Raw genomic sequence first — 10,118 nt, 5'->3', positions numbered from 1 at the left:
AAGCTCTTTCGTCAGCTACAAAGAAAATTTGGTATGGTGCCTCGGTTGATTTGAAAATAGGTAGTCTCCACTAATGATTGATCAGCAACTCTAATAATGCATTTCTCCCTGCTCCTCATTTGCATCACTGGCATGATTAAATCCATTATTTAACACTCTAACAAGCAAGAAATCCAACGTAGTTCCCTAACACTTCCAAGTTCAGTTATGTCGGTCAGAATTCTCTATGTAAACATACCTAGAAGTATGTTAGTGACTCTAAAATCTCTACAAGTTGGAGGTTTTTTATGCAAAAATTTGAAAAATTTATTCCTAAAGCTAAAAACTCTATATGCAAAATACTCCCCCACACTTAAACTTTACATTGTCCTCAATGTAATTGACTCATCCTAATTAAAATCAAGGTGGGAAATTAAAATATGATATGAAAAACGAAGAAAAATAAATAAGATAAAAATAGAAATACAAAACCGATGGGTTGCCTCCCATTTAGCGCTTAGTTTTACGTCCTCGGCCCGACTTGGCAGTCCCCAAACTACTCCTCCAGAGGGAGTTAATCACGAAATCCTAGCACATCCATATCTACATATGCAATGCTTTCGTAATAAGGTTTCAATCTGTGCATTGACCTTTGAAATTGTCCCATCTCGGAGACTAGTTATATCAACTGCACCATGAGGATAAACATTAGTAACAACATATGGTCAAATCCATCTGGACCTTAGCTTACCAGGAAATAGTTTAAGACGAGAATAAAATAAAAGAACTTTTTGCCCCACAACAAAATTCTTTCGAGAAATCATCTTGTCATGGAAAAGCTTAGTCTTCTCTTTGTAAATCCGGGAACTCTCGTAAGCATCATTATGTATCTCCTCTAGCTCATTAAGTTGTAGCTTTCTATGTTTTCCCGCATTATCATAATCTATGTTGCACATCTTTATCTCCCAATAAGCCTTGTGCTCAAGTTCAACCGGAAGATGACAAGCTTTGACATAAGCCAAATGGTATGGAGACATACCAATCGGTTTTTTGTATGTCGTTCTATACGCCCAAAGTGCATTGTTGAGTCTATAACTCCATTCTTCTCGTGTTCTGTTTACGGTTTTCTCAAGGATGGACTTGATCTCACGATTTAAAATTTCAGCTTGCCCACTAGTTTGTGAGTGATACGGCGTACCGACCTTGTGAGTTATGTTGTACTTGTTGAGAAGAGAATGGAAAGATTTCTTGAAGTGCGAGCCTCCATCACTGATAACCACTCTTGGTGTACCATGTGTAGAGAAAATATATTCTTTCACAAACTCACAAAAAACTTGAGAATCATTAGTAGGGGTGGCTTTAGCTTCCACCCATTTTGAAAAATAATCCACCGCAAGAAGTATATAAAATTTTCCATTTTAATTGACAAAAGGACCCATAAAATCAATTCCCCACACATCGGAAATCTCTACAGCAAGAATCGGTGTGACTGGCATTTGATTTCGAGCACCTAGATTGCCCGTTTGTTGACATCTATCACAAGATTTACAAAAAATATATGCATCCTCAAATAAGGTGGGCAATAAAATCCACTCTCAAGGACTTTGAGAGCGGTACGTTTAGAACCAAAATGACAACCACATGCATAAGTATGGAAAAAAGTAAGGATGGATTGAAATTCAGAGTTAGGTACGCACCTGCGGATAATTTGGTCGGAACCGTATTTCCAAAAGTAGGGCTCATCCCACACATACTGTTTGGCTATCTTCTTAAGCTTAAGCTTTTGAAAATTAGACATTGTACTAGGTACTTTCCTTGTAACCAAGTAGTTCACTATATCAGCGTACCAAGGTGTTGAATCTTCAATTGAGAAAAGTTATTCGTCTGGAAGACGATCTTGTAATGGAAGTTCTTATTTGGAAACAACAAGTCTACTAAGATGATCCGCAACAGTATTCTCAACACCCCTCTTATCCTTGATTTCATAATCAAATTCTTGCAACAACAATATCCACTGTATAAGTCTCGGCTTAGCTTCTTTCTTCTTAAGTAGGTACCTAAGTGCTGCATGATCAGAATATACAACCACTTTTGCACCCACCAAATATGATCTAAATTTTTCTAGTGCAAACACTATAGACAACAACTCTTTCTCGGTGGTAAGATAGTTAATTTGAGCATAGTTTAGGGTTCTAGATGCATAATAAATCACATGGGACAGCTTGTCCACTCTTTGACCCAAAACATCTCTAACCGCGTAGTCACTTGCATCACACGTAAATTCAAATGGCAAACTCCAATCCGGTGACTTGATAATCGGCGCAGTTGTCAACAATTCTTTCAACTTGTTAAAGGCATCCTTGCACTCCTTGTTGAAGTCAAAAGCAACCACTTTTTGTAGCACATCGACATTGAGATTTTAGAGAAATCTTTGATAAACCTCCTGTAAAAACCCGCATGACCAAGAAACGAGCGAATCTCCCTCACCGAAGTGGGGTATTGTAAGTTTCTTATTAAGTCTATCTTTGCTTTGTCGACTTCGAGCCCTCGAGAGGACACGATGTGACCTAGCACTATACCATGGTTTACCATAAAGTGACATTTCTCCCAATTTAAAACAAGATTAGTATCTATCCATCTTTTTAGCACAAGTTCAAGATTTTGTAAACAAATATCAAATGAATTTCCATAAACACTGAAATCGTCCATAAATACCTCAATGATGTGTTCCACATAGTCGAAAATATACTAACCATACATCTCTGAAAAGTGGAAGGCGCATTGCAAAGACCAAACAACATCCTTTTATAGGCAAACGTACCAAAAGTACAAGTAAAAGTAGTCTTCTCTTGATCCTCCGGTGCAATAACGATCTGATTATATTCTGAATAACCGTACAAAAAGCAATAATGTGAATGTCCCGCTAACCTCTCTAGCATTTGATCAATGAAAGGCAAAGGAAAGTGATCTTTTCTAGTTGCGGCATTAAGCTTTCTGTAATCTATGCACACTCTCCATCTCGTTTGAACTCTTGTAGGAACAAGTTCATCATCTTGATTTCTAACAACAGTGACACCTGATTTCTTAGGTACCACTTGTACCGGACTAACCCATTTGCTGTCAGAAATTGGGTAAATCACCCCCACACTTAGCAATTTGAGGATCTCTTTCTTCACGACCTCCATCATTGGGGGGTTAAGCCTACACTAAGCATCATGTACCGACTTGCTATCATCTTCCATAAGGATTCTATGCATGCACATTGACGGACTAATTCCTTTCATATCAGCAATAGTCCAACCAATGGCCGTTATGTGCTCTTTCAGAACCCGAAGTAGACGTTCTTCTTTTATAGCAGTGAGGTTCTTTGCAATAATCACCGGAAGATCCTCTTTATCACCCAAGTATGCATACTTTAAGTGATAGCAGTGAGGTTCTTTGCAATAATCACCGGAAGCACCTCTTTATCACCCAAGTATGCATACTTTAAGTGATCGGGAAGAGGCTTCAATTCTAATTTAGGTGCCTGCACAATAAAAGGTAAAGGAATCTCATTAGTTATGGGTAAAGGATATTACCCGTTTTAGCTTCTTGTAATGTTGTTAAAGCACCACACATCTTCACTAGCTCTTTGACTAAATCGACGTTCAAATTCGGCTGCCCATGAACGCACAAATCAATGTTATTTCACAACACAACTCCAAGTTCATCTTCATTGCTTAAATCAAACATTTGTTTTGCTAACGAATCAATAACATTAATAGAAAAAGTGGAGTGCACATCACTAGGATAACACATGGCCTCAAATATGTTTAAGCGAATGACCTCTTTATCAAATTCCATAGTGAGTGTACCATTGTCCACATCAATCTTCGTCTTTGTTGTTTTCATAAACGGTCTCCCAAGAAGTAACGAAGTAGATGAACAATTATCTCCATTTTGCATATCCACGATGTAAAAATCAACCGGAAAGATTAACTGATTCATTTGAACTAACACGTCCTCGACGACTCCCTTCGGATATATATTGGACTTGTTTGCCAATTGAATAGTAATCTTTGCCTCTTTTAAAGGTCCAAGATTCAAAGAATCATAAACATCGGCTGACATAACACTTATGGATGCTCCCAAATCAATCAAAGCACGCTCAAATCGTTGATTACCAATAGTAATTGGCACTGTGAAACCCCCTGGATCTTCACACTTTGCAGGCATCTTCTTTAGTAACATAGTTGTAGCACTTTCGCCCACCTGAGTAATTTGATTAGTAATCAACCTATCCTTCCTTGTGCACAAATCCTTCAAAACCTTGGCATACATGGGTACGCTTCTGATGGCCTCAATAAATGGAATGTTGATTTGTATCTTGCTGAAAATATCCATGATCTCCTTGTCTTGAGCTTGCTTCTTTGACTTGGCAAAACGACTAGGGAAAGGAGGTGGTATGGTAAAAGTGGGAACTGTGTCCTTAGGTTGGCCGTTTGAAGTTGGCTTTTCCTTTGGGATGGTTTCCTCCTCTACTTACTTTCGATGTCGTTATTAACCACTTGTTGTTGATGTTGTTGTGGTTCTTCAGTTTGTCTCCCACTTCTTAGAGTTACTGCATTAACGTGCTCTCTTGGGTTCACAAAAGGTTGTGATGGCAACTTTGTCGAAGCTTGTGATTTCATTTGATTCATATCTGTCGCCATTTGCCCCATCTGAGTTTGTAAATATCTAATAGCATTATCAGTTTTTAACTGATTTTGATCGGATTTCTGTTGACTTTGTTGAATTCTTCAGTTGGAGGTTTTTGTTGTGGTTGGAATTGTTTTTAAAAACCACCTTGTCTCGCATATGGATTAGGAGCTGCAGCTTGCTTGTTCGCATAACTGAAATTTGGGTGATCTTTCCAACCAGGATTATAAGTATTTGAGTATGGATCATACCGTTGCCTTTGATTAGAAAATATAGCATTCACCTCGGAATCATCTTGTTATGTAGGAGCAACTGCAGAAGCTACCTGTTGGACCATCTTTTCCACATTACCGATCTGTTTCTCAATATGTGATGAATCTCTCATCTCACTAACTCTTCTAATTGTAGATGAATCTCTAGTATAAAATTGTTGCGTATTTGCAGTCGTGCTCTCAATCAAACTAGTAGCCTCCTCGATAGTTTTATTAGCCAATGCACCACTGCTAGCCGCATCAATCAAGTGTCTCTCATGCGGTAGTAACCCCTCATAGAAGTGTGTAATGATAAGTTGTGGTGGTATCTGATGATGTGGGAAACTCGCCAACAATATCTTGTACCTCTCCCAATAGTCGTACAAAGATTCTCCAGTAATCTGCACAATTCCACTGATTTCCTTACGAATAGCTGCAGCTTTAGAAGTAGGAAAATACTTCTCTAAAATAGATGTTCATTCCGGTCCATGTGATAATACTTCCATAAGGGAGATAATATAACCATGATTCTTCTTGGTCCGTTAATGAAAACGGAAAAGCTTGTAGAAAAGTTGTATCATCATCATCATCGCTCTTTTTCATACTTCTTACTGTATTCTGAAACTGTTGCAGGTGTCGATTAGGATCTTCACTCGGTAGTCCCTTGAACTTTGGAACCCAATGAAGAAGATTTGACTTAAGTTCCACTATGTCAGTTAGAGTAATACACAGTGGTTGAGATTCCAAACATGGGGATGTTAGATCTCTCAACGTCTTCTTCTCCGGAGGTGGAGGTGGATTATTTGTACCGCCTACCATTGTTGACGTAGAAGGTTCTTCTTGCAACTTTGGACGTGCTTGTAGTACCGTTCCCTTGCGAGTTTGAATTCCAAACCTCTGGTAATTCCAATCCTTCGATGCCATAGATTAAGTACCTAAAACAAAAATCTAGAAAACAAAGTTAAAAACTAAAAAAAAAAAAAAAAAAAATCTAAAAACAAAATAAAACTAAAAGAAACAACTAAAACTACCGACTGCTCCCCGGCAGTGGCGCCAAAATTTGATGCGTGTCGTAGGCGCAAAATTAATTCACTTATCATCTACTTTACTAATGAATAATATAGCAGTAAATAAGATTCGTTCCAACGAAGAGCAGGGAGTTTTAGTTGTTGAAAGTGTCACAAAGGGGGATTTTGTTTTTAGGTTTTGAAACAAAGTAAATAAGAAAGTAATTGAAACTTAGTTTTAAACAATAAAGACAAATTATGATCAAGGAATCCTTCTTCGTTACTAAATACTCATTAAATTAATATTTTCATCTATTTTTCATTCATCACAGATTATTATCACCGTAGGATAATAGCTAGATCAGTGTTAACCCCAAAATTCCTTAAATCACTGGACACGTAAATTCTCGACTACCAGATTCTATTCAACGAACCACCAAGTAGTAGATCACTTAAGGTGTAATCCATTCGAACGCTTTAGGCTTTGTGAATTATAGGTTGATCCTAGTAGTTAAACTCTTAGATCAAGGTCTACTTTCTAAGGTTGTTTTTACTCGTAATCGCTCCACAGAATCCCTCTACAATGTCTCACGATTTCCACTTTTGTACAAGTTATTCGACGATTACCTATCTCCTAACTCAATATTAGTATCAAATTAATTAATAAAACAATTTAGTTGGCCACCCAAACAATTTTAGAATTAATCTTAAACAATAATTGTAGTAAAAACACACAAAAATCATGTGAAGAACTCAAAATAGGTTTTTATAAGAATTTAAATCATATTTAAAACTTAGAATTTATCCCTAATCAAATAATAATTTAGCTACTCATAATTAAAGTTTATAGATGTTATTGAAGAGCTTCGGCTACTGTCGCCTCTGTAGCAGAAGATCAGCCACTGTCACCTTGTTGCTGCAACCCTTCTGCTACTACTGCATGTATGAAATCTTTCTGCTTCTGTTGTTTCTGTAAAGACTTTTTACTAATAGGTTATGAGCGTGAAACTGAGGTTGAGGAGATGTGTTCTGTTGATGATTTGAGCCTCCTTTTATAGCCATTCGACCCTCCAAATTCGAATCTGATAACTACTGGACAATTCTAAACCGCCACAAACACTATATTCCTTTTAATCCTCAACCATTCATCATTAAAATCCAACGGCAATCACAACTTGTTGACTGTTTTGCCGACTCCATACTCTGAATTCTCGGTCAAGTTTTAGTTTCCAAAGATATCACAATCTCCACAAACGCGTAGCACACATTCCTTGTTTATCCGAACCCTAAAACCACCACTTAATCCTCTTCATCCAACCTATTCCATCAACGGCAGCAACATCATTTTCCGAGCTGATTTCTCTCTCAAGTTTCGAGCATCTGCACCTCCACAAATTCCCTGTTTTATCGTTTGAAAACTCTATCCGATTATAACTAACTGTTCCAATCAAACTAGGACTCCAAAGTCTTACAATCCCGGTCATTTACTAACCACCAAACCAATGGCAGAAGCCATATCTTTCTTCACCTGATATCGAGCCAACACCAGCTCAACCTAAGCTCGAACTCAACACCTTTTCCTCGTCACTGCCAGCATCACCAGTAGTCAACCGCAAACCACTTCTCCACGTAGTCACGGCATTAAGTCCATCACCTGATCATCATGATCACTACCGTAATGGTAGCAATCTAGTACTCGTTTTCCTCCGTGTTCTCTCTGTTGTAGTCCATCATTCAAACCCCAGCGAGAATCCATTGACAATAAAACTCCAGCAAAACTCGAGAACGATTCTGTAAACACCAACCCGTCAGATGACCATGGTCATCAGCATTCTTTGATCATGATGGCAACAGTTCTTCTTCCGTTGTTTTGTCTTCATCAACCACTCATTTTGGTCGAGTATCAGCACTGCCATCAGTTCATTCCCCATTGCTTCCATCATCTACAGCTCCATCAATACTCCCGTGATTATCAGCACCAACTCGAGTCTCGAGATATCCATGCAGAAGTCTCGGTCGTGAAGAAGAAGAAATACGTGCGTGTTTTGAATTTGAAGATGGCAGCCCCGAGGACATCCAGCACTTGTCTTTAACACCATTTGAATTTGAGATTCCCCCTTTGAATACTGGATTGTTCTTATCATTTCCCTTGAAGATGATATCCCCTTAACAGATTGGATGCCCCTTAACCATCTGCATTTAACTGTCAGTTCTGGGGAACTGACAAGCTTGATCTTCATTTTTGCCCATAACTTTCTCATACGATATCAGAATGACCTCATTCTTTCTCGGTTGGCTTCATATTTTCTTCCTCTTCAAGATGAAAAGTAGAAATCCTCAATTTGAACGAGTTTCACTTGGTTTTTGGCCCTTCTCCAAATGTAAACTTCACTTTTGTAGCTATTTCCGTTTCTTTTTGGATGATTTACCTAATAAAACACAAATAAGAGAAAACAAGCGTAATATACAACAATTTGCAAGAAAAATCAACAGTTACTAGCATGAAATTGACACCAAATATATGTAAAATATGCACTTATCACCTGGCGCGACCGAATAAATTCCATCGTACTCATCGACGGGCCCACTTTTATCTCGGCCAATCAGAACTCTCTTAGCCTGCAGGCAGCGTTCACAATTGCTAGCCAAAGTATGCTAGTCGAGCGGTTCCAGAAAGGGTTTTAATTAGGTTAAGACCGTCCATGGTAGTCTTAAATTGATCACAGCCGCCCAACTTAGCCGGCCGAATCGTCTGGCTGAGATTCAATCTTGGGCGACCAATGAGGTGCCATTATGCTCACCGGCGACCCATGTTTGGCCTTGACCAATCACGTCTCTCCTAGCCTGTAGACTTGGCTCCGAATCATAGGCCAAAGTGGGCTAGTCATGCTACTTACAAAATCTTAAATAAATTCAATGTCAATCAATAACTGCTGCAAATCATCTAAACCGCCCAATGAGGTGCCATGATGACCGCCGGTCATTCCTCCGGCCTATATTTAATTTAAGCTAACCAATGGGGTGCCATGATGACCGCCGGTCATTCCTCTCCTAGAAGGACTGGTCACCCCGTCCTCAACCTACACCAAACAGCTCCTGGAAGCTTCTCAAAGATAGCCGGTCATACTCCTTTATAAGATCGTGAAATCCGTGACTGGTTTCATCAGGCTATGAACAATGATGTTTTACATGCATCGATTATGTTTAAGCTGCTTGCATAACAGTGATACTTTACAACAAACGATATTTCATAAATATCGATTTCACGGATAATTTAATTATTTAACCTAAAAACACCATATGATATTTTCTGAGCGCCGGCTCACAGCAAGTCTTATTACATTATTTATATAACTTGCTTCATATTTTCTACAAAAATACCCAAAACATCAAACATGTCATAAACTGGAAAATGTTAATCAGGGTATTGGTATGGAGGTTTACAGCATGCGGCGTGCAACACGCCCATTAAGAGAAAGTGCCTGGAATAGCGGATATGTGACAGGTAGAGGAGTAGTGGGAGTACAAACCATCCAGTCTTCCCATAACCATAAAACACGGTTTTTCACCATTCACTCATGATCTCCACTACTTCACAACTCCCACTTCCAACGAGATCAGTGTGTTCGACTATGACTTGTATAAATATATTTTTCAATATATTATAACCAACGACATTACTTATCAATGTAAGTATTCAGAAAAGCATCCAGAATTTACAGCTTACACTTTGAAAGACGATTCTATATTCTGATACAAGTCATAAAAAACTACACTTTACAGAGTTCATCATTATGATCTCAACACCTTCTTTGTTTTCCTCCCTAAGATCAACCCTTCTCCTTCATTTTGTGATCGAAAATAATGGAGCGACCATTTCTTGGTTTAGGCCAGAATTGTACAGATTGATCTCTCGAATCTAAAGTACTCATGTGCAGTACATTTTTTTAGGATTTAAATTTGTTTCTCATCGACACACCCAAATTACCATTTTCAGCAGAATCAGTTTTACCCTACTACAGTACTTCAATAATTACCTAGGAGAAACCATTCAATTTTAAGAAGATTATATGTATCGCATCACTTACTTCTTGTTCTGGTCCTGCTTCATAGTCGAACTTAACTGAGTTGCGTTGTTTTCCACACCATACCTAGCACTAAATCCATCTACAAATCAAAGTAAGAAGTGAATTAATACACGTCA

The sequence above is a fragment of the Papaver somniferum genome, unplaced genomic scaffold (assembly GCF_003573695.1).
Source record: "Papaver somniferum cultivar HN1 unplaced genomic scaffold, ASM357369v1 unplaced-scaffold_32, whole genome shotgun sequence".
Classification (NCBI taxonomy): Eukaryota; Viridiplantae; Streptophyta; class Magnoliopsida; order Ranunculales; family Papaveraceae; genus Papaver; species Papaver somniferum.
Note: the sequence above shows the minus strand (reverse complement) of the source record.